The following is a 6,555-nucleotide window of genomic DNA, read 5'->3' as shown; positions in this document are numbered from 1 at the left end:
CTCGGGACTTGATTAGAACCGGCTTCTTTTTCCAGCCGAGCGATTCTTTACTTTTGCTCGAGCTGCCGCGGCACTACCTCTACGCTTATTTCTACTATTCGCGCGGGCAGCCGACCCTTTGTTTTTAAGCTGCGTCCAGGAAAGGGAGAAAGGTTGGCGCGGAGCGGTAGAGCAATGAGAGAGGGATAGAAAGAGAGAGAGTGGCCGGGCGCTGCGAATAACCTTGACACCGCACGGAGGCATCGTCCTCTTCCGAGGCTGCGCCTGGAGGAGAAAAATAGCAGAGGAGTCGCTCGCAGCTGACGTAAGCACATTGAGCGGCGTTCTACTGCGCGCGCTATTTCAGCTGTCGCATCACGCGCACAAAGCTGCCCCAGCTGCACCCCTCTCGCGGTCATCTCCGCAATAAGCCTGGTCGGCCTGGTTGCACGAGGCAGGTGCGTTGGGCTGTGTCCTCCTTGTGGAGAAATTCGTCCACCGTACGAGCCTTTCGTTCATTCCTTGAGATAGCCAAGACTACAGCTTCGCGGCCGACTAAGCTACTCGAGCATCATGATGTGCCCGCGAAATGATAGGTGGTGGTGGAAACGTTTATTGGTTAATTGGAGTTTGGGAGCCACAGTTTGGGTGAGTTGCTGTTATGCGCCAGGTAATTTTGCCCAATACGCCTTCGATAATGCAGCATCCTTCCTGCCAGTGTTATCAGGATGTAGCTAGGTCGTAAACAAATTTTTGAGGTCTGCTACGGTACTGGTGCGGTTCTAGGAGAAAACGTGTGACGCTTACCGATGAAGAATCCCAGATACCACAGCTGTCGAATGTAGCCCCGCAGCGCTGCTGGCTGGTTCCATCCTCGTGTTATTTTGAATTCGTCGTCCACACTTTCTCACAGTCATCTCAGCCTGAGTAGTTTTGGGGCGTTAAACCTTATAAACCAAAGAATTTCTCGGGTTTTACAACCATGGGCCATCTTTAACACTGACGCCTATTTCTACGTTCGACCCTCAACATAAACATGCACTCGTCCTGTGTGCTTCTTCTCCTGTCCCGTCCTTTTTTGCGCACTTCGGTTTTAAATCAGCCATTCTTTTATTCACTTTTTTTGTGCTTTACTTCGCGCGAAAAAACAAAGGGTATGAAAATATGTTTTCCAATTTTACGCTGTTGTTTTACCTTAGTTTACTTGTTGAGGACCCTTAAAGTATCTTTCGAGTTGGCAGTGGGAACCTCTGTGAGCAATGAAATGACATCTAAGTTTAGGCGCTTACTTAAACTCCACCGTTAACTGTATGAGGCGATAGCGTTTCACACACACGGACGATGTTTTTTTATTGTTATTTTCATTTAGTTTCTTTTTTTATACACCTATACTTAGCACAACTAAACATTGGCTTTCCATTCTGTGGAGTTTGACACTTTCAACGCGCCTTCATTTTTCAACTAAACCAAATAAATAATTGATCAATTACACACTCTAAATTTTTTTAACTAGCACCACCAAGCATTGGCTTCTCATTCTGGTCATTTAGAGACTTTTGAACCCGATTTTCCAAGAGAGCATATTGGATGATGCATGGAATAAAAAACAGCGCGAGAACGAAGACATGACTGAGGCATCGATTAGCAACTGGTATTTATTTACAAACAGAAGGAACGTATATTCACAAAAACGATTCGGGCAAGGTTGAGATTATCACACGCGCCTATTCTGCGTCAAGGAATCTCAACCTTGTATCAGACTGATAACAGCCCGACTCGTTTTTGTGACTATAAATTCCTCCGGTTCGTAAATATATATCAGTTACTAGTCAGCGCCTGTGTTGCGTGGTCTCGTCTTAGTTTTCGCTCTGTTTTTATTACCTGCTACCGCTTTTCCAACTTTAAATGTTTCGATTATTTAGGTTAGGCACTTGTACAATCACAAACTTTAATTTTATTAGCACCAGAAAGCATTGCCTTTTCATTCTGAGCACTTTGACACCTTTGAACCACTCTTTTCGAGTTTTCCAGTTTTTCAATTGATGAATTAACCAATTACAATAATTTCATTAAGTAAAAAAGTAGGAAAGGGGACTTAAAAGGCGCCAAAATGCTGAAAATAAAAGCTAATGCTTGAGAAGCGAGATAGGAAAATTGGAGCCTATAATTTATCAATTAATTGCTAAATAATAAAAAAACCAAAAACAGGAAAAAAGTGGTTGAGATCGCTTAACAAATCACGTTCCTGGGCTAGCTGGTGAAGCATGGGTTAGTAAAAACACGGCCGCTCGATGGAAGTGCACTAGGTACGGCCTGCTACGTCGCCCGAAACCGGCGGGAGGCGCCTACTTCCAGTCGCCACCGCCGCGGCGCCACCGTTCGGGGACAGCCGCGCGCGGAGAGTTGCGCCTGGCTGCGCTTTGAGGGAGGCGTCGGCGTGGTAGAAGCCTTTTATTTTAAGGATATAAGAGCTCCGCTTCACACAATTTGGCAACACAAATTAGTATATACTGTCATGTCTAGTGTGACCATGTCAGCACTTAGCGCCTGCTCGGCAAGGATATATACTGGAGTGTACCCCGAAAAATGGTGGCTCAAGGCCACTCGATTGGAGAGCTCGCATTACCGTGATGTTGCATTCGGATCCAGTTGTTTGTCACATGAATATGTGACCCAGCTGTGAGCAATTCGAAGCTGTTCAGCTGCCATGGTAGCCTAATGCATAACCACTTAATTAACTATGTCGCGAATTACGTGTGTCATTTTCACACCATTTACTCATTCCTGCATACAGCTTTTATACACAAATTGATGTCAACCTGTTCTAAGCTGCCAGCGCTATCCAATAAAAAAATGTCCTACTATGAGCAACCTCTGTGAAAATGCGACATGTAACCAACCTTTCTATCTCATTCTGACAAATGTTACGATGGAAATATGAAGATGATTATTAGGTTAAATCTAGATGATAACCTCGGATCTTCGACTCAGTTGGAGACCTTAAACTTTGTACGCCAGAACGCTATCCATCATGGCTTTCCGGATTTTGCATGACCGGACAAAGTAAGCACGCTTGATAGAGCCGGTCTGCCTCAAGGTGCTACGAATATGAGCCGAAAATTTTTATTAATATTTTTATTGGCTGCTCGCTAGCCCATAAAACTTTGCTGGTTCGTAATTTTCAATGGAAGAACGCGCATCGAGTGTTCCTGTTGGGAAACTCTTAGCTGCGATCACAAGAATGTTCACGCTTCAGAGCGCAACTGCAGCCGAGTACGCTTATTTAATGGCCACACACAAAAAGGAAGACAATTGCCAATCGTGGACGGAAAACCTTTCTTGAGAGAGGTTTATGCCACAGCCATAAACGTCGCTCCACTGGTGAGTTGACATTTCCAGCCCAGCTCGCTATCAGTGGGTGCAGCAACTTAACGATATCTTGCATAGCGCCTTAGCATGCGCATGATCATGGTTTTTATAGATTAGCTGCAGGTACTGTGTACAGTTAGAAAAGAATGATGAAATCAAAAGTTTACACAGCTTGCTACTTCGCCGGATCCTTTCAGACTTATCATCCTGTTAATGAAGGTGCTCGTAAGCTGACAAAGCTTGATTACTTCCTTTGTGGGGTACATCAAGCCTCCATTGTCCTTGGTTTTCATTAACCTGTAACTGGTCCAGTTGACTCATATTTCCTGCAAACAACTCTTGCATGACTGACACGTCGCCTCAAAACCATTACCAAATGCCACATAAATTAAGCAACAACCTAGTAGCGATAAACAAAACTTGGGGTTCTTAAGTCTCCTTGAGGAGCCTCGTTAGAATGCCCGCACTTCGCTACCTGCTTATTCACCGTATCCCGTAATTGCTGCCTCTGTCGCATATTATTAGAATGCAGCCTTAAGCCACCGCATTTATATGAAATAGCACCCTACACATAGCTATATAAAGCCCCTCTTTACCGAAGTCGTACGAACGTGCCCTATAGGAGTATAGTTTGCCTGACTTGGGATCTAAACCCCCCGCTTTCCATAATTCCCATTTCACCCTTACATGTCATCGACTCCCTTTGGTTTGGCAGCTCCTGTCGCATTGAACATGTCATGTGTTCTCATTGCGCCAAAGGTGTCTGGCCATATCACCAACTAAAGTGCTCCTTACCAGAGAGGTTTTTTTCCGACTTTCCGCCGACAGAGCGGGCGCCGGATTTTCTGTGGAGCGTGGCTTTTCATTTTATCGCATCGGCTCAGTCTCGAGTATAAACAAATGTTGTGTGCACAGGCTCCTTTGCTTGCAAGGCCATTCAGACTAGCGCGGAAAAATTTAGAACAAATTGCATGCTTATGTAAAAAAAAAAAAAAAAAAAAAAAAAAAAAACCTTTGTAGCTTTTTCTGATATGTCCTCGAAACATAACCTGCGAGAAAAGCTTCTGGTGCTACCTCATCGTGTTCATCTGCTTCACAACACATCGTGAAAAATCCTAGTTCACTGGCTAGCTCCCTGGTAACTAAATAGGTTAAACAACGGGACGAGACCATAGGAAAAGAGGCCGACACAACTAGCGCGGTTGTGCCGTCTTCTTCTCCTGTGTTCCCGTCACGTTGTTTGCATACCTATAATTAATCACAAACAAGTCCAATCTGATGTCCCTTGTAGCAAATTCATTGGCAGCTGATAGGGTATTATGCTTCAGCATCTGGACTTTTTAACCTCTGCGCCGCTTTCATTTCAGAGGAAGCGAGTGCATTTCCACTCCTCGCTGCTGTCTTTGCCTGAAGCGAGCTCAGCAGATAAAATTAGAGGGTCTCTTCGATGCCTCTTAAGCGGAGGACGGCTAAAGCCTACCCTTCTCCTATCATTTGCCTCTCATCGTTTGCCACAGTTCGTCATTTCAAGTCGCCGTTTGATATATTGATCGTTTCCCAGTCATGATGAGTCTGCCTACGTAGTCATAGTAGCCCTTATCACTCATAACTAAGCAGGTTACTCATTTAGAATCAGCAGTGGTCATTACATGTCATTTCACATATTGGTCATTTCATAGTCATTAACAGCAATGATGAGTCATGCCTAGCTATTATAGTCATTACCACACATCGCTAAGCACTTTTTCTCATTTGTAATCAGTTGCGGTCATTACATGTCGTAGTTTGATATACTGGTCATTAATAATCATTTTAGCCATAATTAACCATTATTAGTCATTAGCATTAGTCATTACCTCTATCAATGTCTATAACTTTTATTGATTACCTATCCCCAGCAATCATTTTCATTCTTAATCTCCCTCCTTGCATGTCCGCTTTTGCGACTGACACACCAGTGCACAGATGCGACGCACAGATTACAGGCACAGCTTTTGCGCACAGATTTTTGCTCCATGAGCCTAGAACGGCTTTCGCCTTAAAAAACAAACGCATCCCGTCTCAACGTTAACGTGTTTGCACACGCGCACACAAAAAAAGTTTGCGTTTACGACGCAGACGCGAGGCGAACGCGCCGAAAAAGGAAGCAAACCGCGCGCTCGGAGCCGGCGACGACGTGTCCCCGAACAGTGGCGCCCTCAGCAGAAATAGCGGGCGCAACTGTAAACTCCCCAAGGACGCGCTCGCCCATTGACGGCGGCGCGACGCAGCAGGCCGCACCCTGTGCGCTTCCATCGAGCGGCCGTGGTAAAAATATATTCAGTGCTACATAAAAGACACGAACACTGGAAGAAAACACAGGACGGGAGTAAACAGCGCAAAAAAGGCGAGGACGAACGAAGTACACAAACGAGCGCTGACTTTCAACTCGCTTTACTGCTTGTCCCGCGAAAATATATACATGGAATAAAAAACAAAATAAAACGTGAAGACATTGATAATCAATGATACATAATATCTCCAGCTGCGAATGACAACAGCGGCGTCATTGCCTTGCATTCAGAAACCTGATTTCCTTGGCTGTTAGAGCCACCGAAGCACTACTAACACAATCATCCTCTATCTTCGCGATTTCAACGGCTTCCAGAATTTCACGGGTTAGCTGATCGCGGTGTTTCTTTATCACTCTCGTTTGTTCAAATTGTGACGTGCAATTATCACAATCTCTGCAGTGAATGCCAAGGTGCCCTTTCACTGCTTCGTGCACATTGTAATGATGTTCTTTGAGGCGTTCATTGAGGCAACGCCCCGTCTGCCTGATATATTGTTTACCGCAAGAAAGCGGAATAGTGTAAACAACACTTTCCTGACAGGGCACAAATTGTTTTTTTGTGTCTAACTGAGCAACGTTGTGCAACGAACGCGGCGTTGTTAACTTTCTTGCAAATCATCCCCAGCTTGTTGGGTGCCGAAAGGGCGACTCTGATATTAAATCGGCTTCCTATTTTCTTCAACTTGTGTGGAAGCCCGTGAATATATGGAACCACTGAAACTTTTCCTTTTTTCTGAATGGTCGCAGGTGGAGCCTCGTTCCTTTTCTTCGACCTCAGGCCTGAAAGAATTGATTCTGCTGTTGTGACAAGCAGCTGCTTGGGATACCCGGCATTCACTAGACGTTGGGTTTGATACTCGAAGCTGTCTTTCATG

The sequence above is a fragment of the Amblyomma maculatum genome, unplaced genomic scaffold (genome assembly GCF_055883805.1).
Source record: "Amblyomma maculatum isolate TAMU_Amacu unplaced genomic scaffold, ASM5588380v1 scaffold_15, whole genome shotgun sequence".
NCBI lineage: Eukaryota > Metazoa > Arthropoda > Arachnida > Ixodida > Ixodidae > Amblyomma > Amblyomma maculatum.
The sequence above is the reverse complement of the archived record's forward strand: the minus strand, read 5'-3'. Positions refer to the sequence as shown.